Source organism: Nicotiana sylvestris, chromosome 8 (genome assembly GCF_000393655.2).
Source record: "Nicotiana sylvestris chromosome 8, ASM39365v2, whole genome shotgun sequence".
Taxonomy (NCBI): Eukaryota; Viridiplantae; Streptophyta; class Magnoliopsida; order Solanales; family Solanaceae; genus Nicotiana; species Nicotiana sylvestris.
In genome coordinates, this window is record NC_091064.1 from 49,756,344 (window position 1) to 49,782,465 (window position 26,122).

The 26,122-nt window shown below is 40.1% G+C and overlaps 1 long non-coding RNA gene across 1 annotated transcript; it reads left to right on the forward strand.

Moving 5' to 3' along the window:
- Positions 1–7,447: 7,447 nt before the first annotated feature.
- Positions 7,448–19,325, forward strand: LOC104240637 (uncharacterized). The gene is made up of 3 exons (XR_714494.2): positions 7,448–7,698; positions 18,475–18,530; positions 18,965–19,325. It is a non-coding gene; the product is annotated as an uncharacterized lncRNA (long non-coding RNA).
- Positions 19,326–26,122: the final 6,797 nt, after the last annotated feature.

Here is a 26,122-nt window from a genome sequence, read left to right on the forward strand (position 1 = left end):
TTGATAGCACACTCGTAGAAGGTGACGTGTTCATTTGGATCAGTCATCCCATTATATTTAGGAATGTCGGGCATACAAAACTTCTTAGCAATCGACTTCGGAGCTGCACTCGGGGGGGGGGGGGTTTCTGTACAAACTTTTTAGAATCTGGACCTTCCAGTATTGGTGGAGCTCCCCAGATCTGGTCATCCCTGGAATTATAGGTTTCTACCTTCTTGTTGTTTTCCTCGATCTTCTTTTCCCCTGTCTTGATTCGCTTCGTCAGTTCTTCGAGCATCTTAATGATATAAGGGTCGGTCTCCGATTCCTTCTCGTTCGACCTCTTCGAAGTCAATTCGACCCTATGTGTGATGACCCAAAAGGTAAAATATATGTTCCAAAGCCTTAAAACCTCTTTTTTTTCACCTCGATTTGCGTGTGCAGTCCGGGCACATTTCCGGAAAGCTTTTATGTGAAAACTAATGAATTTGGCCTTTAAAATTGATTAAAGTTGACTTCGGTCAATAGTTTTGGTAAATAGACCTGGACCTGTAATTTGACGGTCTCGTAGGGTCCTTAATAAAATATGGGACTTGGGCATATGCCCGGAATCGAATTCCGAGGTCCCTATCCCGAGAAAAAAGAATTTTTAAAGAAAATTATTTGTTGGAAAATATAAAGACTTTTGGAAATGAAATGGTGTATGTTCTTGATGGTATCAGGCCTGTATCTTGGTTCCGGAGCCCCGTACAGGTTTAAAATAATAATTAAGTGAAATCTATGAAATTTGGTAAGAATCGGAGTTGATTTGGTACAAATCGGACCTTAGGTTGAGAAAATGAAAAATTTGAACTATCTTATGAATTTTATGAAGTTGAGGTTAAATTCGTAGTTATTGATGTTATTTTGATAATTTGATCGTACGAACAAGTTCGTATGATATTTTTAAACTTGCGTGCATGTTTGGTATGGAGCCCCGAGGGCTCGGGTGAGTTTTGGATAGGCCGCGAAGTTAGTTTGGACTTAGAGAAAATTGTTGTTGCAGCTGGTATGTATTGTAGGCTCTAATCTCGCAATTGTGAGGTCAGGCTTCGCAATTGCGAGCCCAACAGGCTTGGCAATTGCGAGGGGTTGATTGAATTTGCGAAGAAAGCCCAGGCCTGCCTTGTTTGCATTTGCGAACTTTTCATCGCAATTGCGAAGCCATCAGGGAGGGGCAGTCACCGCAATTGTGACAAAATGCTCGCAATTGCGAAAGGAGCAGACATGCAGCAGGTTCGCAATTGCGAAGCCTGTCTTGCATTTGCGAGCTTTGCAATTGCGAGGCTCTTGTCGCAATTGCAACATATGCACCTGAACAAAATATCATTTGGACAGGATTTCAACTTCATTCTTCAAACTTTCAAACGCTAAACATCCCTTGGTGATTTTTCAAAGACTCAAACTTCTCCAAATCATAAGTAAGTGATTTCTAACTCATCTTCTTCAATCTAATTCATCTTTTTACATAATTTCACTTCAAAGTCTAGGGGTTTTCATGGGAAATTGGGTGTTTTGGGTAGAAGTGAGGATTTTCAAATTTTGGAGATTTGGACCTCAAATTGAGGTCTGATTTCAAAACTAATTGCATATTTGGGTTCGTGGGTGAATGGGTAGTCGGTTTTGGTTCGAACTTCAAGTTTGACCAAGCGGGCATGGGGTCGGTTTTTGACTTTTTGGAAAAAACATTGGAAAATCTATATTCATGCATTATAATTGGTTATTTAGCCTATATTGATATTATTAAGTAATTTATGACTAGATACAAGAGGATTAGAGGTGGAACCGAGAGGTAAAGCGGTAATTGAGGCTTGCTTTTTTACCGTGGAATTGAGGTAAGTATTTGGTCTAACCTTAGCTTGAGGAAATATGTGTTGTGTCTTATTTGCTATGTGCTGGTGTTGAGTACGACGTATAGGTGAGGTGACGAGTATCTATACATTGGTGTCAAGCATGCACGTGAGTCTTATACTAAGATTGTTGTGACTTTATTATGTTTTGTTCATGCTTAAATTGATGATTAGCACTATGGAACCAGACTTACGATAAATTCTTTGTAATTGATCATTGTCGAGTATTGACTCAAGTTGAGGTTTATTGTGTGAAGTAACTGTTGAAACTAGATTGGTTATAGCTGATTCCCTTGCCAAGATGATATTATTTCTATTGTTAGCTCCCTTGCTGGGACAGTTTTATTTCTATTGTTGTTTCTATTGTTGATTCCCTTGCCGGGATGTTATTATTTCATTTGTTTGGGTGAGGAAGAGTATAAAACACGAAAGGTGATGATGTGCATGATATTGTAAGTGAGTGTTAATGCACGAAGGGTGATGTCGTGCCGATATTGTGAGTGTTAATGCACGAAGGGTGATGTCGTGCCATATTATTGAGAGTAAAAGCACGAAGTGATGTCGTGCCATGATTATGAGAGAGTAAAATCGCGAAGGGTTATGCCGTGCCATTTTGTTGATTTCTATGGTGAGGATGAGAGTAAAAGCACGAAGGGTGATGCCGTGCACTTATTATTGTGTTATAATTTTCGTTGCTTCAAGTTTGATATTTACTGTGTCGCTTTACTTTATTATTGTCATAACCTGATATCCCCCTCAGCATGTTCCCTTTTTTCCCGTCTTATTCTGCTAAATTCTTGTTATTACTGTTTCTCGTATATGATTTAACTGCACAGGTTTCTATGGTTGTCGCGTCCTAGCCTCGTCGCTATTTCGCCAAGGTTAGGCTCGACATTTACCAGTACATGGGGTCGGTTGTACTGATACTACACTCTGCACTCTTTTGTATAGATCCCGATACTGGACCCTACAAACTGTAGTTCGAGGTTGCTGCCTGCATTCCAGTAGAGACCCGAGGTAGTCCTGCAGGCGTCCGCAGGCCTTGACGTCCCCTTCCATCCTGCTCTTTTTTGTTTTATCGATTTCTAAGACAGACTTGTATTTTCTTGTTCAGACCACTATTTGTAGTATTCGTAGACAGTCCTGAAATTGTGACACCAATTCTTGGTGAAGTTTTATTATGGATTTCATATTAGTATTAAGCTAAAATGTTAAATTCTGTTCTTCCGCATCTTGTTTTCCGCTGATTTTCTTATATCGTCTGATAAATTGTTAAATATAACGGAACAAGGTAAAAACAATCAAAAACGTTGGCTTGCCTAGCGGATTCAATGTTAGGCGCCATCACGGTCCCGACGTTGGAAAATTCAGGTCGTGACACTATGTATGATTTCCTGGGATGGCTCGGGTTTGACTCTACTCGATGTGTGATTCTGATTTTGGAGCAGAGCTATTGCTGCCTGTTGGGCTTGCAACATTTCGAAGATTACCCGCAGGCTGATCCCGCCACCTTCATCGCCATGTGCATTCTGAGTAGCTGATCGGGTAGCCCCATGAATGCTGCTTTTGGGATCGACGGCCAAATTTCTACTGATGGCCACATGTGAACTGACGTCGATTAGATCTACATCCGAAATTCCGTCGAGATCAGCAGGGGGTACAATGTTTCCTGGTGCAATGTTCTTATTCTCGCCGTGATGGCTGAGATTATTGTCAATGTGTTGAGGTGCTGACTGAGAGTTCTGACATTTTTTATCTTGTAATCAAAGATACTTCAAAGAACAAGTATAAAATAGTATGTGCTACGAAAATTTGTGCCAGACAATCACTATTATCCTTAGCCCTACGGTAGGCGGCAAACTATTTACCCTTAAAAATAGATAACAATAAAATTTATAAGTGGTTTTAAGGATATGTGATTTCACTTGGCACAAACTGAGAAATATGAGAATTAATGTTATAATTTAACTGTAAAATAGAGCAAACCAATATAAAGAGTAGCTTGGTCCTAGAGCTAGATCGCCCTCGAACCGAATGCACGTATAATTGAAAAGTATGAACTGGACAACAAAACTTAAGAGAGAAAATGTAATGTATTGCTTTGTGATGCGTCAATATCCTCCTTACAAAATGGTTAGAACCCCTTTTATGTAGTAAATGAATTATACTTATGGTACAATTCTAAATAAAGAAGAAAAATTCCATGATTGGCTAAATAACCGGTCTTAGCTTTATACGTGCCGAGATTTCTGCCATGATCCTTGTCCGATCACGGATATCTCGGCTTTCTGTTATCTGACTTAGCAGGCCCCCTTCGATCTTGCTCGATCTCTATCCAGCTTCGGTATCGATCACGGCTGATTTCAATCTTGATCGGTCATTGATTCATGAACTTAGCAATCCATCTTCGTGCCGTGGTTCGATACAACACGAGCCAAACCTTGGTCTGCCACCCCGATTCCGATTAGCCATACAAAATTAGGCAGACCCGATTTTGACCATATACAGATTAATGTTCTTAACATAAATTAAGTAAAGCTCACAAGCTTAACGCAGTAGTACTAATCCTTAGAACTTTTCAGGATTCAAATTCATGAACTAAGATGCAGCATCATTAATATTTTACAGTTTACCGTTTGACATATGATAACGAAATCCACAAAGAATTGGATTTATATAATTTACCAGTAATCCGACAAGGTTTCACTAATTCTTAATTGGCAAGAGGCTGTAAGCTTTGGCAATAAAATTATTGAACTGTCAACAAATATCTTCTCATATTAATTAATGAGACTTCATTAATGTCTACCGAAACGATTGGGCCGGGTGAAAAGAAAGGAGCGATACAATGAACTTTTTCAGCCTTTAAAAATCTATATCTATATTATATTAAAAATACGAAGGTCCTTAGCGAAATGTCGTTCGCCTTTTTTACCCTTTATAAATAGCTTTCATATTAGACAAAATAATTAATTTAATTATTTTCCTAATATTTAGGAATAGTCATTTAATTATTTTCATAATATTTAAGACATTAAAATCAACTATATTTTGTGTATCAAAACCTTCCTTATTTGAATTATATGTAATATAACATATTTGAAAAGGAGGAATAATAAAAATTTAAAAAGAAAGGAAGAGTAAAATAAGTCTTCGTTTTTCGTTTCGAATTTGGCCTCGGTTAGGCCAAATTCTACAGTTAATCTATATTTACATTTAGGCCTCTCTATAACAGTATCGTTATATAAAAACCAATCATTATTAAAGTCAAATATTTATGGAACAAATTTTTATGCTATGTTATAATACATATTCTCTATACCAGCACTTCGTTTAGCCAAAAAAAATTTGGAACAAATGAGGCTGTTATAGAAAGGATTAATCATACTGCAGTGATTTAATTATTTACTTTTTCAATAATATTTTATCTTTTTTAATATGTTGAAAACAAATCCGATATAATATTTCTTATTGATTGAAGTAATCCAATAATTTTTATTTTGCTCATGAGGAAATAAACGTCTTATATAAGTTAGCTGACCATGTTTCTGTCTTTTTAGAATGAATTAAAGAATATATATTAAAAAAATTTAATAAATTCCTAAATGTTCAAGGATTATGTGCTCTTGCCACAGCTAAAATGTAAGCGCAATAACTTGTAAATTTAAAATGGTTTTATGGTTAATATATTGACTGAGATGGTTTAGGACTTATATGGGATAGAGTTTCTTCCTTTATTAAGTTAGTTAAATAGGATAAATAATCATCATTTTATAAATTTACAATAAAATTAACTTTTATTTTATAATCGAATACAATATTTAGTGTGAGTTTATGCCATTTTAAAAGCTTGTATTCATTAAAATGAGGTACACGCGCAAAACGTGTACCCTAAGACTAGTTAAATGAAATGTATGTTCATCCATAACGTGCGTTACAGGTCAAAATACTATTAATTGCTCTTTCTATTTATATCCTACAGGCTACAACCTTGTCTTGGGAAAAGGTAAAACGTTGTTGTGATATCAAAAGAAAGGGGTAAGCAAGAATATTTTTATATTCTCCTTTTATTTATTAGTTTGTTTGTGTTTGCTTCTTAATACAGTGCTTCTATATTTGGAACAATCTCCATTTCCATACACTTGAATATTTTAGGTTGAAAATGTCTTCTAATCGGTCTTTTCAGTTCATAAACGATAACAGTATTTGAAACGCTGCCCATTGCAATTTCAATAGCAAAATTGCCACATCACGTATTCTAACGTGTAAGTTGTATATAAATGAGAGCAACAGCAACATTTATATTAAGAACAAAAATTAAGCTAGTCCACGTGCTTACGTGTGGATTATTTATATTTGAGAGGATTTCTTGAATATCTACATTGATGTGGTAATATTCTAGTTTATACAAATTCTGAAAAGGTGCTTATCAAACTTTTTAACGTTATTGGGTAATTATATATCTTTGCAGGAAATACAAACACGAGGATGTCTGGTATGCAGATGAGGATATTAGAGCTGACTTGTATGTTTTTCTTCATAATGTGTATGACTAGTATGGCATTAGCAAAGTGTAAAACATACCCTCCATCAGTAGAACAGGAATGTGTTTGGGAATGTGTTGACTATTTCTCAGATGGCCATACTCCTCCGTCGGAGTTGGAAAGAAGTTGTAGAGATAGAGAAGAAGATTTTTATTGTGACTCCTAGAGGTTTTATGATTATTATCATAGTGATACTACATCATGTGCTCCCCATAGTAAAGAACTTTTCATATGTATTATTTGCATATGAGATTAAGTTTACCGTGTTATAATTTCTATTCAATAATTATGTTATGATAAGACAAATGCAAGGCATAACGAAAGCTTTATTCGTTATTCTGATTTTCTTATTTTATAGCTTACGATCTATTATTAGTGGATTCACTTTTTCTTTATCAGTTAAATAAGGGTTTCTAAATGAATTTATATGTGTCATTAACCAATCCACTCAATATCTTAAGGTTTTGGGTAGAATTGTTAGATTATTGCACATTGTATTAGAGTAAAAACATTTGAGACCATTTTGTCAATTGTTACTATTACATCTTGCGTTTTCGTACGCTAAAAGTTTCGTCTTCAGTAAAATTGACGCAGATTGGGGAGGGGGGAGGGGGGAATTATCTTGAGGTTAACATATTTACGCTATTTATAAGGGTACACAAATTAAAGAAAATGAGTTTTGTTGAAAGTGGCCAATTTGGGATAAAATACGGATTGAACGATAATACTCATTAATTATGAACTAGTACCACACAAGGTACCATATAGCCGTGATAATATGATGTATAAAGTATATTAAAAATGAGTAGTATTTTTAGGTAATTTGAGATAATTCTTAATTGTACGAGTAATTGATTAATTACCGAATAACGAGACATTACCTAGTTAATTATTAAAGTGTGGAAATAAGACGTGGCAACAAGCCACTACTAAGACATATGACTCTTGGTCATAATGTCTTAGGTGGCCACCTAAAGTTAGGTACATAGTGACACCTACGTATAAGACTTATACAATTTGGTTTCCTTTATACAAAGCTTGGTTTTCATTGATTTCATTTTGTACAATCTTTCCTCCTAAAGCAAAACCCTTCAGAAACAGATGCTAACACTTAAATGTAAGGAGACGTTCTGATCCCAAGCTAATTTCGTCAAAAATTTCAAGAAGCAAAAGCTAATTTCGTCAAAAATTTCAAAAAAGCAGAAGCTTAATCCGATTTTTGGGGTTCTAAGTTCAATCCACGAAGGTTTTCAACAGAATATTATACGGAGTTTTCCCTACTCCAGGTATGTTAAGGTCATCCCTTCTTTCTTTTGGCATAATCCACATTATACTGAAGAAACGAGCAAACGCACAGTTTTCACAAATTACTTTTCATAGAAATACTAGGGGTGTCTATATTCTTGATTCCCCATGTGAATTATTATTATCTTCTGTTCATAGGTCTCAGAAAAATACGCAGTTGAAAAAGTTTATCCGGAAGGAATATTGATATTTTTACGTATTTTTCATGTATTTCACCCATTTATACATGTGCAATGACCCCAAATTTTGCACACAAGTCATATCCAACCTTACGGACCTACTCCAACTTTCGAAATCGGATTTCGGCCCCGATATAAAAAATTTCACTATCGGTCGGAAACTCCAAAAATTTGACTTTCGCCATTTCAAGCCTAAATGAGCTACTGGCCTCCAAAACATCATCCGGGTGTGCCCCTAAGCCCAAAATCACCAACGGAGCTAACAGAATCGACAGAACTCCATTCTGGAGTCATCTTTAGAAAGTTCCGACTACGGTCTAAATCTTAAGACTTAAGCTCCCATTTAGAGACTAAGTGTCCCAAAGCACTCTGAAACTCAAAATGAATCTTTCCGGCAAGTCACAATAGCATAAAAGATAGAGGGGGAGTAGTTAATAGGGGATCGAGGTTCTAACTCTCAAAACGATCGGCCGGGTCATTAAATCCTTCCCTACTTAAAATAAATATTCGTCCTCGAACGAGCATAGAGACATACCTGAAATGGTAAAAAGATGAGGGTAACGTCTATGCATATCTTGCTCAGTCTCCCAAGTCGCCTCCTCGACTGGCTGACCCCGCCACTGAACCTTTTGTGATGCAATGTTCTTTGACCTCAGCTTTCGAACCTGCCTGTCCAATATAGCCACGGGCTCCTCAACATAAGATAGATCCTTGTCCAACTGGACTGAGCTGAAATACAACACGTGAGACGGATCACCGTAATACTTCCGGAGCATCGAAACATGAAATACCGGATGGACTCCTGCTAGGTAAGGATGTAAGGCAAGCTCATAAGCAACCTCCCCAATATGCCGCAACACCTCAAAAGGACCAATAAACATCGGGCTCAGCTTGCCCTTCTTTCCGAACCTCATAACGACTTTTATAGGCGAAACCCGGAGCAAGACCCGCTCTCCGACCATGAATGCCACATCGCGAACCTTCCGGTCTGCATAACTCTTCTGTCTGGACTGGGCTGTACGAAGTCTATCCTGAATCACCTTAACCTTCTCCAAGGCATCCTTAACTATGTCCCTACCCAACAATCTGGCCTCGCCCGGCTCAAACCAACCCACTGGGGACTGACACCGCCTACCATACAGAGCCTCATACAGTGCCATCTGAATGCTAGACTGATAATTATTGTTGTAGGCAAACTCTGCAAGGGGAAAGAACTAATCCCAAAAATCCCCAAACTCATCACAAACGCACGGAGCATATCCTCAAGTATCTAAATAGTACGCTCGGACTGCCCGTCTGTCTAAGGGTGAAATGTTGTGCTCAGCTTTACCCGAGTATCTAACTTCTACTGTACAGCTCTCTAGAATCGTAATGTATACTGCGTGCTCCGGTCAGAGATGATAGACACCGGCACGCCATGAAATATGACAATCTCACGGATATAAAATCGAGCCAACTGCTCAGAAGAATAGGTAGTCATCACAAAAAGGAATGAGCTGACTTGGTCAGCCTATCCACAATCACCCAAACTGCATCAAACTTCCACTGAGTCCATGGGAGTCCAACAACAAAATCCATGGTGATCTGCTCCCACTTCCACTCCGGAATATCTAACTTCTAAAGCAACCCACCCGGTCGCTGATGCTCATACTTCACCTGCTGGCAATTTAGACACCGAACAATATACTCCACTATATATTTCTTCATTCTACGCCACCAATAATGCTGCCTCAAGTCCTGATACATCTTCGCGGCACCCAGATGAGTAGAGTACCGTGAGCTATGAGCCTCCTGAAGAATCAACTCGCAACCCATCTACATTAGGCACACATAGCCTGCCCTGCATCCTTAATACACCATCATCCCCAATAGTGACCTCCTTGGCATCACTGTGCTGGACCATGTCCTAAGGACAAACAGATGGGGTTCATCATACTGACGCTCCCTGATACGATCATAAAGAGAAAACCAAGAGACTACACAAGACAATACTCGACTAGGCTAAAAAATATCCAATCTCACAAACTGGCTAGCTAAGGCTTGAACATCTAACAACATGGGCCTCTCTGCCGCTGATAGATAAGCTAAACTCCCCAAACTCTCTGCCCGGCGACTCAAAGCATCGGCCACCACATTGGCCTTTCCCGGGTGGAACAAAATGGTGATATCATAATCCTTAAGCAGCTCTAACCACCTCTTATGACGCAAATTAAGATCCTTCTTCTTAAATAGATGTTGCAAACTCCGGTGATCAGTGTAGATCTCACAAGGGACACCATACAAATAGTGCCTCCAAATCTTCAAGGCATGAACAATAGTAGCTAACTCAAAGTCATGTATATGGTAGTTCTTTTCATGTACCTTCAGCTGTCTGGATGCGTAGGCAATCACCCTACGGTCCTGCATCAACACCACGCCGAGGCCAACTCGCGACGCAGCACAATAAACTGTATAAGACCCCGAACCTGAAGGCAATACCATTACTGGGGCTGTAGTAAGAGATATCTTGAGCTTCATAAAGCTATCCTCACACTCTTCCATCCACCTGAACAGAGCACCCTTCTGGGTTAGCCTGGTCATAGGCAGTGCAATAGACAAGAACCCCTCAACAAATCGACGATAATATCTCGCCAAACCTAGGAAACTCTGAATATCTTTAGCTAAGGATGGTCCGGGCCAACTCTACACTGCTTCCACTTTCTTCGGGTCCACCTTGATCCCTTCACTCGATACCACATGACCTAAGAATGCCACGAAATCTAACCAGAACTCACATTTTGAGAACTTTGCATATAATTTCTTTTCTCTCAAGGTCTGAAGCACCGTCCTCAGGTGCTTCTCATGATCTTCCCGACTTCGGGAGTTCACCAGAATGTCATCAATAAAGACAATGATGAACGAGTTGAGATAAGGCCGAAATACACTGTGCATCAAGTGCATTAATGCTGCTGGGGCGTTGGTTAGCCCAAATGACATAATAAGGAACTCGTAATGACCATACCGAGTCCTGAATGCAGTTTTCGGGATATCTAGCTCCCGAATCTTCAACTGATGATAACTGGAACACAACTCAATCTTGGAAAACACTCGGGCACCTTGTAACTGATCAAATAGATCATCAATATGAGACAAAGGATACCGATTCTTCACTGTAACTTTGTTCAACAGACGATAATCAATGCACATACGCATAGAACCATCCTTTTTCTTCACAAACAAGATAGGAACACCCTAAGGCGACACACTAGGCCGAATGAAGCCATTATCAAGCGATTCCTGCAACTCTTCCTTCAACTCCTTCAACTTAGGAGGGGCCATATGATAAGGAGGAATAGATATGTGATGAGTGCCCCGCAACAAATCAATGCCAAAATTAATATCTGTGTCGTGCGGCATGCCCGGAAGATCAGCTAGAAACACATAAGGGAAATCCCTCACTACTGGGACTGAATCAACTGTAGGGGTATCAATACTGACATCTCTCACATAGGCTAGATACGTGTCACACCCTTTCTCAACCATTCACTGAGCTTTAAGAAATAAAATAACCCTGCTGGGAGTGTAATCTAAGGTACCCCTCCATTCTAATCGTGGTAAACTTGGCATAGAAAGCGTCACGATTTTGGCATGACAATCAAGAATAGAATAATGGGGTGGCAACCAGTCCATGCCTAAGATAACATCAAAATCTACCATGCTGAGCATTAATAAGTCGGCTCTGGTCTCAAAACCACTAAGAGTGATCAAACACGACCGATAAACGTGGTCCAAAATAAGAGAATCTCCCATAGGGGTATATACGTAAACAGGGGAACTCAAAGAATCCCAAAATACGCCCAAATGTGGGGCAAAATAAGATTACACATAAGAATAAGTGGAGCCTGGATCGAATAAAACCGATGCATCTATATGACATGCTGGGACAATACCTGTAATGATAGAATCAGAAGCAACAACCTCTGTACGAGCAGGAAGGGCATAGTATCTAGCCTAGCCTCCCCTCTAGGGCGACCTCTACCACCCCGACCTCCACCTCGGGCTGGCTGAGCAGGTGGGGTGGCAGCTGGTGCTATAATCATAGCCTGAGGACCTGGTGGAGCATGCTGTGGCTGAGAAGTCTGTGGAGGTGCACCACTCCTAAGTTTGGTGAAATCCCTCACCATATGGCGAGTGCCTCCACACTCAAACAAGCTTTGAGAGGACGTGGTGGCTGTGACTGACTCGGGCCAGGTTTGCTGGACTAACCGCTGATGGCACCTCGTGTAGGAGGCACACTAGATATTGGAAGTGCATAATAAGGCTCCAAAGGTCTAGGAGGAGCTGGAATACCACTGGGTGCTGGAAGAGCTGAATGAACGGGGCGACTCACATAACACCTACCATGACGAACTTCAACTAGGGCACGAGCACCAGAATAATGGCCCGACTCTTGAGACCTCTTAGCCTCTCTCTCCTCCCTATCCCGAGTAAGCATGCTCTCTACTTTCCTAGCAATACTCATGACCTGCTGATACGAGATATCCATCTCAAGCTCTCGGGCCATGCTAGTCCTAATGCTGGGAATGAGTCCCTCAATAAATCGGCGAACCCTTTCTCGAACTATAGAAACCAAGGCCGATGCATGTCTAGCCAAGTCACTGAAACGAATTGCATACTTTGAAATAGTCATTGTACCCTGGTGCAACTACTCAAACTCCGCACGCTATGCATCTTTGAGGCCCCAAGGGACATACTTTCTCAAAAACATGCCAGAGCGCTAAATCTATGAAAGGAAAGCTGCCTCAGCCTGACTGTCCAACTTATAAGTATGCCACCCCTGATAGGCTGCCCCTTGAAGCTGAAAGGCAGTGAAAGAAACCCCACTCGACTCTGCTATGCCCATACTACGAAGTATATGGTGGCACTCCTCTAGAAATCCCTGAGCATCCTCTGATGCTAGACTACTGAATGTAGGAATTTTATACTTTTTGTACCTATCAAGCCTTCGCTCCTCCTCTTCTGAAGCTGCTGCCCTACCCTTAGGCTGAACTGGGGCTAAAGGCGGTACCGGTATAACCTATGGGATCTGATCAACCTGAACTCGTTGCTCTAGAGTGCGAGTGGTGGGAGCCTCTACTCCTCCCCCGGCCTGAGATGTGGCTGCAGCAAGGGGAATCAACCTTGCCTGAGCTAGAGTGTTGTACATTCTCATGAACTACGCGAGGATCTCTTATGAGCTGGAGTAACAGTAGTAGGCATATCAGGTGCCTGTGCTCCGACTGGAGCTAATGGTGTCTCCTCTACAGCATCTCACACGGGTGCTCTGGCTGCACCATGTGCACCTCCTCGGCCTCTACCCCTGCCCCGGCCTCGGGTGGCTCCATCAAGGGGCGTGGGTGCCTAGTCATCTCCGGTAGCACGTGTCCTCACCATCTGTGAGATAATAGAAGACAGAAGTTTAGAATTTCGAAGTCAATAATCTCACACGACAAGGAATCAAATGAAGTGGAATTTTTCCTAACAGTTCCATAGCCTCCCGAAGAAAAGTACAGACGTCTCCATACTGATCTGCGAGACTCTAATAAACCAGCTTGTAACTCACGACTCCTATGAACCTAGAGCTCTAATACCAACTTGTCACGACACAAGTTCTCCCTCCGTGAACCATCGTGACGGCACCTGGTCTCCATGACTAGGTAAGCCTAACATTTTGCGGATAAAGGGATGAAAACATAAAAGCTATCAATTAATAAGTAAATTTAAACAAGCAAATGACATGCCGCTTGGCGTATACATTAATCACTTCTGAACAGTACATAAACTCTCCCAAAACATGGAATGTCATAAGTCACAAGCTAAAGAAAGAAACAATACTCTCATACTCCAGAGTCTAATAAAAGAAGTAAAATACACGAAGTGTTAGTCATGGGGTGGAATAGATAGGGACTTCGAGGTCTGTTGACACGGAAAATATACCTTGAAGTCTCTACAGCTGGCTCGCCTCAATGGTAATGCGATTGATGTGCGGTACCTGGATCTCCACATGAAAAAAATATGCAGGAAAGGACATGAATACACCACAACAGTACCCAGTAAGTGCCAAGCCTAACCTCGGTCGAGTAGTGACGAGATCAGGTCAGGGCCCTACTAGTGTGAATAATTGAAATAAGATAGAAAGAAGTATTACAATAAATATATACAGAAATCTAACAGGAATAAAGTCCAATAAAAACCAACAGCTCAGGACACAGTAATAGCAATAAGGGGATTTTCCGGGATACCGTCCCGTAGTCCCAAACATAAATGTGCAGGGGGATCTCCCGAAATACCATTCCATAGTCCCAAAGTAAATATGCAGTGCTGGGGGATCTCTCGAAATACCATTCTATAGTCCCAAAGTAAATATGCAGTACAGGGGGATCTCCCAGAATACCGTTCTGTAGTCCAAAAATAAATATGCAGCTCAACCAAAATAAACAACAGTTATAGCAAGGAAATCTACAGTTTAGACTAAGTTCACGTCAATGAAAATAGGAAATTTCACTAGACATGTTGCACAGATTTCAAATAGACAGTTAAAACACGTAGGCATGCTTTTCTAACCTAAACACGACAATTCCATATGCTAGTGTAGTTCAAACAGGGAAAAACAGGTTAAGGCTTAGTGGAAAAATGATTTTTACAACAAATAGCCCGTGTACGTACTCGTCACCTCACATACACGGCGCTCATATATCAAACAGTACCAAAAATCCTAGGGGATTTCCCCCACACAAGGTTAGGTAAGCCACTTACCCCGAACCAAGCTCAAATCTACCTGAAACAATGCTCTTGCCGCGAATATCCGGCTCTAGATGGCCTAAATCTATACAAATCAATTACATAACATGAATATAGCTACAAGCAACTAATTTAGCTAATGCAATCAAGGCTAAGGCAAGAAAGTAGAAAAACTCCCAAAAAGCTTCCAAAAGGGCCCACGTCTTGGAATCAGGTAACAAACACAAATTATGAACACCCATTCACTCACGAGTTCACTCATAACAAAATTATCCAAATCTGATGTCAAAATCCCACTCAAAACTCAAAAATTTGATTGGGGAACTTTTCTCCCATTTTCCCAACTTTCTCAACCAAATTCCTTGTTTAAATGAAGAAAACAACAATAGATTAATGAAATGTAACTAAATCGAGTAAGGAATCGTTACCCACAAGTTTCCTCACAAAATCCCTCGAAATTTCGCCTCAATCCGAGCTCTCTAGGTCCAAAATTAGGGAATGAAATCAAACCCTCGAATTCTCTCTTTTTCTGCAAGGCAAACCGCACCCGCGAAACCTTCATCGTACCTGTGGCGCCACACCGATGGGAATTCCATCACAGGTGCAGAATTCACTTTAAGTGGGCTGGAACCGCTTCTGCGAGCACTAGGCCGCACCTGCGAGCCCGCTCCTGCTGTTCACAACCGCTTCTGCGCCTCTGCTTCTGTGGATTCCTTACTGCATATGCGGACCCAGCTGGACTAGGCCCAATTCCGCTTCTGTGGCTCCGCACCTGCGACCTAAAGTGCGCATGTGCGAAAACACTAGGTGCATCAACTTCAGCAAATTGCATAAGTCTCAAACCAATCCATTAAGCACCCAAAACTCACCCGAGGCCCCTGGGACCTCAACCAAATATACCAACCAATCCTAAACATCATACGAACTTAGTCGAGCCCTCAAATCACATCAAACAACGATAAAAACACAATTCATCCTCCAATCCAACCCTAATGAACTTGAAAATTCAAAATTCTACAACTGATGCCGAAACTAACGTAACCACGTTCGATTGACCCCAAATTTTGCACACAAGTCATATCCAACCATATGGACCTAATCCAATTTTCGGAATCAGACTCCGACCCTGATATAAAAAATTCCACTACTGGTCCGAAATTCCAAAAATTCGAATTTCACCATTTCAAGCCTAAATGAGCTACATACCTCCAAAATATCATCCGGGCATGCCCCTTAGCCCAAAATCACCCAATGGAGCTAACAGAATCCATCGAACTCCATTCCGGAGTCATCTTCACACAGTTCTGACTACAATCCAAATCTTAAGGCTTAAGCTCCCATGTAGGGACTAAGTGTCCCAAAACACTCAGAAACTCAAAACGAATCTTTCGGCAAGTCACAATAGCAGAAAAAGATATGGGGGAAGCAGTTAATAGGGGATCGAGGCTCTAACTGTCAAAACGACTGGCCGGGTCATTACATAATTAGTGGGTTCCAACAGAATAAGCACATAGCCAAAACATAATTTCTAACATGAATCACAACTCAACTTCTCTAGCACATAGAAATTACACGGATAAAAAAAGACTAGATAACTACACAATATCACAAAATTCATAAAAATCGAACACCCATTCAATAACGAGTCCAAACATACCAAACTTATTCAATTCCAACTACAAATCGACCCTCAAACCCCCAAATCTTACTCTCAAATACCTACTCCAAAATTCTCCATATTTTACCTTAAACACACATAATATAGGTGTAGAAATTAATGGGTATTCCATATTGTTGGACAAAAATGATAAAAAGTTAATTACCTCTTGATTTGTAGTGAAATACCTCAAAAAAATGGCCCCTAGCCGAGCTCCACAAGTCAAAATATGAAATAATACTCTAACTCACGATTTGGGATTTTAATTTTTCTGCCAAGGTGCTCTTCTTCGCGAATGCGGAAATTGCCTCGTGGTCGTGAAGCACAAAAATTTCTCAGTTGAAAATTCCTCTTACGCGAATGCAACAACCCAGTTGCGAACGTGATGACTAAGATCACATAGCTTCGCGACCGCAGTCCTGACCATGCAATCACGATGAACAAATTACATGCCGCCCTGGGCTTGACCTCCCTTCTTCGCGAACACGACCTACCTCACGCGTTCGCGATGCACAATCACCTAGAACCTTCGCGAACGCATCTCATTTCTTGCGAACGCGAAGCACAATCTTCACCAGTCGCTTAAAGACTCTTTGCGATCGCGAGACCTCCTTCGTGAACGCGTATAAGGAAACCAGATATAACAACTTCACAGACCAACAAGTCCAAACTAAGCCTAACATGATGCGAATCACACTCGAGGTCTCTGGGACCCCATGCAAATATACCAACAGGTCCTAAAATACGATACGAACTTAGTCAAAGCCTCAAATCACATCAAACAACATCGAAAACACAAATCGCACCCCAATTCAAGTTTAATGAACTATTGAACTTCCAACTTTTTAAACCAATGCCGAAGCACACCAAACCAACTCCGATTGAACTCAAAATTTGCACATAAGTCATAAAATAACATAACGGACCTATTCCAACTCCCGAAGCCAAAAATTTAGCCCAACATCAACAAAGCCAACTTTCAGTTAAATTTCTCAACTTTCCAAACCTTCAACATTTCAACTTTCGCCAAATAAAACCCAAAATGACTATGAACCTCCAAATCAATATCCGTACATACTCCTAAGTCCAAAATCACCATACCAAGTTATCAGAACTATCAAAACTCCATTTCAGAGTCATTTACTATAAGTCAATATCCGATCAATTCTTTCAACTTAAGCTTCCGACCTTAGGACTAAGTGTCCCAATTCATTCCAAAATATCCCAGAAACCAAACCAACCACCCACCAAGTCACATAACCATAATTGGATATAGAATAAGCAATAAATGAGAGAACGGGACTACAATACTCAAAACAACCGGCCAGATCGTTACAACTGCTTGACGTTCGCAGATCCTGGAGTCTCCTTCCTATCTTTATTGATGTTTTCTTGTATCAGATAGTATTGCATTTCTGTTCAGACCTTATATGTAGTATTTTAGTGTCTCATATGCTCTGTGGCACCAAATCTTGGGAGGTTATGTAGAAGGCGTATGGTTTAGACTTTTTATCATATGTGACTGAGTTTATTTTTATTCGACCTCAATATGTTGTTACTTGTTAAACTAGGTCCTTATTTATTGTTAAGTGTTGGTTGTGTAAAGAGCAGTTTTTTAGCACCATCACGATCCCTTCGCTTGTCCCATATGCTACACGTTTAACTTTTGACCTTGAAGTTCTACTAATAGGGCAAGCAGGTCAAAAGTTAAAGACCACTCCAAGAAGTATCTTATTTCTGCAATTTTTTGCATGTAACGCCTAAGCTTATGCTGAAAACAATGGAGCTAGCTTCGTGGCCCCCCAAATTTGTCCCGTGCATTTTGACTACGTCCCGCCCCAGGATTCGTCCCAAACGCCTATTAAAATACTACTGGTAATTTATATAATTTACCAGTAATCCCAGAAGGTTTCTCTAATTCTTAACTGGCAAGAGGCTGTAAGCTTTGACAATAAAATTATTAAACCGTCAACAAATATCTTCTCATATTAATTAATGAGACTTCATTAATGTCTACCGAAACGATTGGGCCGGGGTGAAAAGAAAGGAGCGATACAATGAACTTTTTCGGCCTTTAAAAATTCAATGAAATGTATGTTCATCCATAACGTGCGTTACAGGTCAAAGTACTATTAATTGCTCTTTCTATTTATATCCTACAGGCTACAACCTTGTCTTGGGAAAAGGTAAAACGTTGTTGTGATATCAAAAGAAAGGGGTAAGCAAGAATATTTTATATATTCTCCTTTTATTTATTAGTTTGTTTGTGTTTGTTCTTAATACAGTGCTTCTATATTTGGAACAATCTCCATTTCCATACACTTGAATATTTTAGGTTAAAAATGTCTTCTAATCGGTCTTTTCAGTTCATATACAATAACAGTATTTGAAACGCTGCCCATTGCAATTTCAATAGCAAAATTGCCACATCACGTATTCTAACGTGTAAGTTGTATATAAAATGAGAGCAACAGCGACATTTATATTAAGAACAAAAATTAAGCTAGTCCACGTGCTTACGTGTGGATTATTTATATTTGAGAGGATTTCTTGAATATCTACATTGATGTGGTAATATTCTAGTTTATACAAATTCTGAAAAGGTGCTTATCAAACTTTTTAACGTTATTGGGTAATTATATATCTTTGCAGGAAATACAAACACGAGGATGTCTGGTATGCAGATGAGGATATTAGAGCTGACTTGTATGTTTTTCTTCATAATGTGTATGACTAGTATGACATTAGCAAAGTGTAAAACATACCCTCCATCAGTAGAAGAAGATTGTGTTTGGGAATGTGTTGACTATTTATTAGTATCAATAGACTTTCACGATCATACTCCTCCGTCGGAGTTTGAAAGAAGATGTAGAGACGGAGAAGTAGATTTTTATTGTGACTCTAAGAGGTTTTATGATTATTATCATAGTGATACCACATCATGTGCTCCTCCATAGTAAGGAACATTTCATATGTATTATTTGAATATGAGATTAAGTTTATCGTGTTATAATTTCTATTCAATAATAATATTATGATAAGACAAATGCAAGGCATAACGAAAGCTTTATTCATTATTCTGAATTTCTTATTTTATAGCTTACGATCTATTATTAGAGGATTCACTTTTTCTTTATCAGTTAAATAAGGGTTTGTAAATGAATTTATATGTGTCATTAACTAATCCACTCAATATCTTAAGGTTTTGGGTAGAATTGTTAGATTATTGCACATTGTATTAGAGTACAAACTTTTGTGAGACCATTTTGTCAATTGTTACTATCAACATGTTCTATTGCTATGTCTTTTCTCGCTTAATTAACTCAGCTCATCTAGTCGCTCTGAATATTTTTTCTCAACACGAGCCATTAAATTAAAACAAAAAAATTGGTGAAAAATATTAAGCAATTAATTAGCGAAAAAGTAATCTAGCATTACATTTCCTGTCACTAAAAACATGTGTGCTTGAATGTTAAACGAGGGGTTGTGGAAGAATATGTGCAACGACCTAAGCAGTCGTTTTGAGTTCTAACACTTTGTTCCTTAATTTGAGACTCCCCATAAGTTTACTTGATGTTTTATGACTTGCGAGTATAGATGATTTTGATCGTGAAAGGTTCAGGAATGATTTAATATTTATCTTAATATTTTGAAGGTTAAAAGGTTAAAATAGGAGTGCTATCTATAAATATATACAGTATAAGCACATTTTGAAGGAGGCATTTCAAACAAAGTAAGAATCGGTGACTCATAGAATATAGCATTTGAATATTTCTTCTTTTATTGAAATAAATGTTAAGTTGTTGAATCTGGAAAAAAAAGCAGCGCCAAGATTTGAACTATAAATATGAAAAAAAACGTCAGTAGAACAGGCGTGATGATTGGTTTTCCTTCCTTGAACGCTGCAACTGATGTGATAAGAGAGGGGGAAAAAATAGAGGAAAATCAGAGGCGCTATTAATGACTATGAAAAGACAAAATTTAAACATAGGCATATAAAATATAAAAATATCACATAGGTCCTAATATTAATGATCAATGAAAATAATACCAAGTAATTCTCTTAAAAAGCAAAATCTGTCCTCAAGTAAAGGTTTCGTGAAAATATCTGCTAATTGATCAGTAGTTCCAACAAAAGATAATTCCATATTTCCCTTAAGAACATGATCTCTAATGAAATGATGTTTGATGTCTATATGCTTTGCCCTAGAGTGACATGATTTTTGTAGAGACATATAGCACTAGAGTTATCACAAAAAATTGGAATGAGTTTAAAGAATAGTTTATAGTCACCCAATCGATGAGAAATCCATAGTAATTGTGCATATGATTGTCCAATGGCTATATACTCAGCCTAATTTGTGGATAGTGCAACTAATCCTTTTGTTTTACTGTTTCAAGATATCAGTGCTTTTCCAAGTAATTGACATGTTCTGCTGGTGCTTTTTTTGTCTTACTTATCACCTGCAAGATCAGCATCTGAAAAACCTTCTAGTTTAAAATTGTTAGAGCGTGGATACCATAATCCGTGAGAGATAGTTCCAATGAGATATCGAATAATTCTCTTTACTGCAGTCAGATGTGATTCTTTAGGAGATGACCGAAACCTGGCACATTTACAAACACTAAACATAATATCTGGTCGACTAGTAGTTAGATAGAGAAGGGAGCCAATCATTCCACGATATTTAGTTTCATCAACATGATTTCCCTATTCATCTTTGTCACGACCCCGGTTCGCCCTCCGTGAACCATCGTGGTGACACCTAGTCTATACAACTAGGTAAGCCTAAAATGCCGAAGATAAACCAATTTGCGGAAGATAAACAATTTAAAACAGAGATAGTGAAATAAAATAGCGTTTATAAGTGCCGCTTGGCATAAACAATATAAACTCTCAAAAAAAATAATACATTTTTCCCAAAACCCGAAAACCCATGAATCACAAGCTATAAGTATAATACAAATGCTCTAACTCCGGAATGTCTACATCAACAGAAAGATAGAAGGGCTATCACTACAAGATAGAGTTGAGAGAGACTCCTCGGTCTGCGGACGCGACAGATATACCTCGAAGTCTCCGAAGGATCGCCTCGCCTCAAGGATGTTAGGTCTGAGTAGAGGTACCTGGATCTGCACATGAAAAACATGCGCAGAAAGGGCATGAGTACACCATAACGGCACTCAGTAAGTGCCAAACCTAACCTCGGTCGGGTAGTGACAAGGAAGGTCAGGGCCCTACTGAGGGTAAACAAAAATATAAAGTTCGACAGTATAGAAAAGAGCAGTATAATAAGTACAATAGGAAAAGTAACACGAATAAAAAGACAGCAACATCTACTATAGAGGCAAAGTAACACAGAGAGAAAATATGGCTCAGCACAAAGATAGCAACCGGGGATCTCCCAGGATACCGTCCTGTAGTCCCAAATGTAAATATTCAGTGGATCTCTCGGGATACCATCCCGTAGTCTAACTCATAATGCGAGGGGATCTCCCGGAATACTGATCTGTAGTCCCAAATATAAATACTCAGTACAGGGTAATCTATCAGGCGCAGTCCTGTAGTTCCAATATAAATGTGCAGGAGATCTCTCGGAATATCGTTCCGTAGTCCCAAAGTAAACATACATGGAGATCTCCCGGGAAATCGTCCCGTAGTCCCAAAGTAAAACACGCATCAACAATACAAGGAATACCCAAATAAGCTCAATTTCGTACTAAGTAAAATAGGTAATTCTAGCTTAAGATGCTTCACGTAATGAAAATAAGACAGTTTAAGCAAATAGGCAATTAAGTCAACTAAACAGGTTTTTCTAAGCTAGCAACAGGCTTAATTTGCAAGTAGTATAAAACAGGAAAAAGGAACACAATTGAAATAACTTAAAGAAAACCGAATTTTCAATAATTAGCTCAAGTACACACTCGTCACCTCACCTACAAGGCATTTTAATTATAAAATATACTAAATCCTAAGGGGAAAGTCCTCCACACAAGGTAGGCAAGCCACCTACCTCGAACCAGCTTAAATCAATCCGAAACCACGGTCTTGCCAGGAGTACTCGACTCCAAATGACCCAAATCTATTCAATTCAATTGCATAATGTAAATAACACTTCAAGCAACTGATTCTACAATTAAATTCTAAGCTAATACACGAAATTAGGTAAAATAACCAAAATGCTCTTCAGGCCCACATCTCAGAATCGGGTAAAATTTACATTTTCAGAAACCCCGTACTCTCACGAGTCTATTAATAACAAGAACACTGAAATCGGAGTTCAATTGACCCCTCAAATACCCATGTTAAGGTCTCTTAATCTCAAGCCCTAATTACCCATGTTTCCCAAATTTTTCACCACTAATTAGGTTTTTAATCTCATATAAACTAGTTATGAAGTAAAAAATGTTACCTCCAATTGATTCCTCTTTGGTTTCCTCAATAATCACCCTCAAAAGCTTCAATTCCGTTCAAAAATGGTGGAAAAATGAAGAAGGGTCGCGGATGGGTTATTAAATATTGCCCAGATTTTAACCCTACGCGATCGCAGAACTCCCTATGAGATCGCATAAGAAAACTTCCTCATAGCAACGCAATCGCGACCAGCTCTATGCGATCGCATAGAGCAATTCTATCACCCCACTGCCACACCAAATCCTTCTACGCGAACGCAAAGGTCCTTATGCGAACACGATGACCAACTATGCTCACCCTATGCGATCGCACGCCTACCTTCGCGATCGCGATTCACAAGAAAATGCCTGACCTCAACTTACCCTATTCGCGGATGGACTCACACGATCACAGTGAACAAATCACTGCTGCAAAAATCAAAGCAAAGTACCTGTTTGAGCATCCGAAATTCACTCGAGGCCCCCCCGGGACCTCAACCAAACCTACCAACATATCCCATAACTTCATTCAAACTTGTTACAACCTTTGGAATGCTCAAAACAAAATCAAAACACCAATTTAGCATCAGATTCAAGCCTAAGAACTTCAAAAACTTTAAAAATAGGCTTTCGATCAAAAAGTCTATCAAACCTCGTCCGAATGACCTGAAAGTTTGCACACACGTCACATTCAACCCTACGTAGCTACTCCAACTTCCAAAATTTCATGCCGACCCTCGGATCAAAATCTCACTATCGAACCAGAAACTTCAAAAATTCGACTTTCGGCATTTCAAGCCTAAATTAGCTATGGACCTCCAAAATACAATCCGATCATGCCCCTAAGACCGAAATCACCCAACGGAGCTAACAGAACCATCGGATTTCTATTCCTAGGCTGTCTTCACACTATTCCGACTACATCAAATTTCCAACACTTAAGCTTTCATTTAGGGACTAGGTGTCCCAAAACTCTCCGAAACTCAAAACCGAACGTTCCGATAAATCAAAATAGCAGAAATAAACATGGGAAAAACAGTTAATAGGGGATCGGGACATTAATTCTTAAAACGACCGGCCGGGTCGTTATATCCTCCCACACTTAAACATTCATTCGTTCTTAAACGAGCATAGAGACATACCTGAAGTAGTGAAAAGATGAGGGTAATAGCTACGCATATCCTACTCGGTCTCCCAGGTCGCCTCCTCAACTGGCTGACCTCGACACTGAACCTTCACTGATGCAATGTTCTTTGACCTCAACTTTCTGACTTGCCTGTTCAATATCGCCACTGGCTCCTCAACATAAGATATATCCCTGTCCAACTGGATTAAACTGAAATCCAACACGTGCAACGGATCACCGTGATACCTACGGAGCATCAAAACATGAAATACCAGATGAACTCCTGCTAGGCTGGGAGGTAAGGCAAGCTCATAAGAACCTCCCCAACACGCCTCAATATCTCAAAAGGCCCAATAAACGTCAGACTCAGCTTCCCTTTCTTCCCAAACCTTATAACGCCCTTCATAGGAGAAACCCGAAGCAGAACCCGCTCTCCAACCATGTAGGAAACATCACGAAACTTCCGGTCCGTGTAACTCTTCTGTCTGGACTGGGCTGTACGGAGTCTATCCTGAATAACCTTAACCCTCTCCAAATCATCCTTAACCAAGTCTATGCCCAATAATATAGCCTCACCCGGCTCAAACCAACCCACCGGAGATCTACACCACCTACCATATAAAGCCTCGTATGGTGCCATCTGAATGCTGGACTGTTAGCTGTTGTTGTAAGCAAACTCTGGCAGTGACAAGAACTGATCCCAAGACCATCCAAACTCAATCACACACGCACGGAGCATATCCTCAAGAATCTGAATAGTGCGCTTGGACTGTCCATCCGTCTGAGGGTGAAATGTTGTGCTCAACTCCACCTGAGTACCCAACTCATGTTGAACGGCCCTCCAGAACCGTGATGTGAACTGAGTACCTCTGTCTGAAATGATGGAAACTGGAATACCATGCAGATGAACAATCTCCTGGATATAAATCTCCACTAACCGCTCCGAAGAATAAGTAGTACACATAGGAGTGAAGTGCACGGACTTGGTCAGCCGATCCACAATCACCCAAATGGCATCGAACTTCTTCAAAGTCCATGAGTGTCCAATTACGAAGTCCATGGTGATCCTCTCCCAGTTCCACTCTGGAATCTCTATCAGCTGAAGCAACCCACCCGGTCTCTGGTGCTCATACTTCACCTGCTGCCAGTTGAGGCACTGAGTTACAAATCCCACTATGTCTTTCTTCATCCTCCTCCACCAATAGTGCTGCCTCAAATCCTGATACATCTTCGCAGCACCCAGATGAATGGAATACCGCGAGCTATGGGCCTCCTCTAGAATTAACTCCCGAAGGCCATCAACATTGGGTACACAAATCCGACCCTGCATCCTCAATACACGGTCATCACCAATAGTTACATCTCTGGCATCACCATGTTGAACCTTGTCTTTGAGGACAAGCAAATAAGGGTCATCATACTGACGCTCCCTGATACGATCAAATAAGGAAGACCGAGAAACCACGCAAGCTAGAACCCGACTGGGCTCCGAAATATCCAATCTCACAAACTGGCTGGCTAAGGCATAAACATCCATCACCATGTGCCTCTCCGATGCTGGTATATAATCCAAACTCCCCAAACTCTCTGCCCGGCGACTCAAGGCATTGTCCACCACATTAGCCTTGCTCGGGTGATACAAAATAGTGATATCATAGTCCTTCATCAACTCTAACCATCTCCTCTGGTGCAAATTAAGATCCTTTTGCTTGAACAGGTGTTGCAAGCTCCGATGGTCAGTATAAATCTCACAAGGAACACCGTACAAGTAATGACGCTAGATCTTCAAGGCGTGAACAATAGAAGCTAACTCAAGATCGTGGGCAGGATAATTCTTCTCATGTACCTTCAACTGTCTGGATGCGTAGGCAATCACCCTACCATCCTGCATCAAAATCGCTCCAAGGCTAATCCTTGAGGCATCACAATAGAGAGTATAAGAACCCGAACCTATAGGCAATATCAGAACTGAGGCTGTAGTCAAGGCTGTCTTGAGCTTCTGAAAGCGCGCCTCACACTCTCCCGTCCACTGGAACGGAGCACCCTTCTGGGTCACCCTGGTCATAGGTGCTGCAATAGATGAAAAACCCTCAATAAATCGACGATAATAACCAGCCAAGACAAGAAAATTGCGGATCTCTGTAGCTGAGGATGGTCTGGGCCAACTCTGCACTGCCTCTACTTTCTTCGGATCCATCCGTATACCCTTAATAGATACCATGTGACCCAAGAAAGCCACGGAATCCAACCAAAACTCACATTTTGAGAAATTTGCATATAACTTCTTTTCC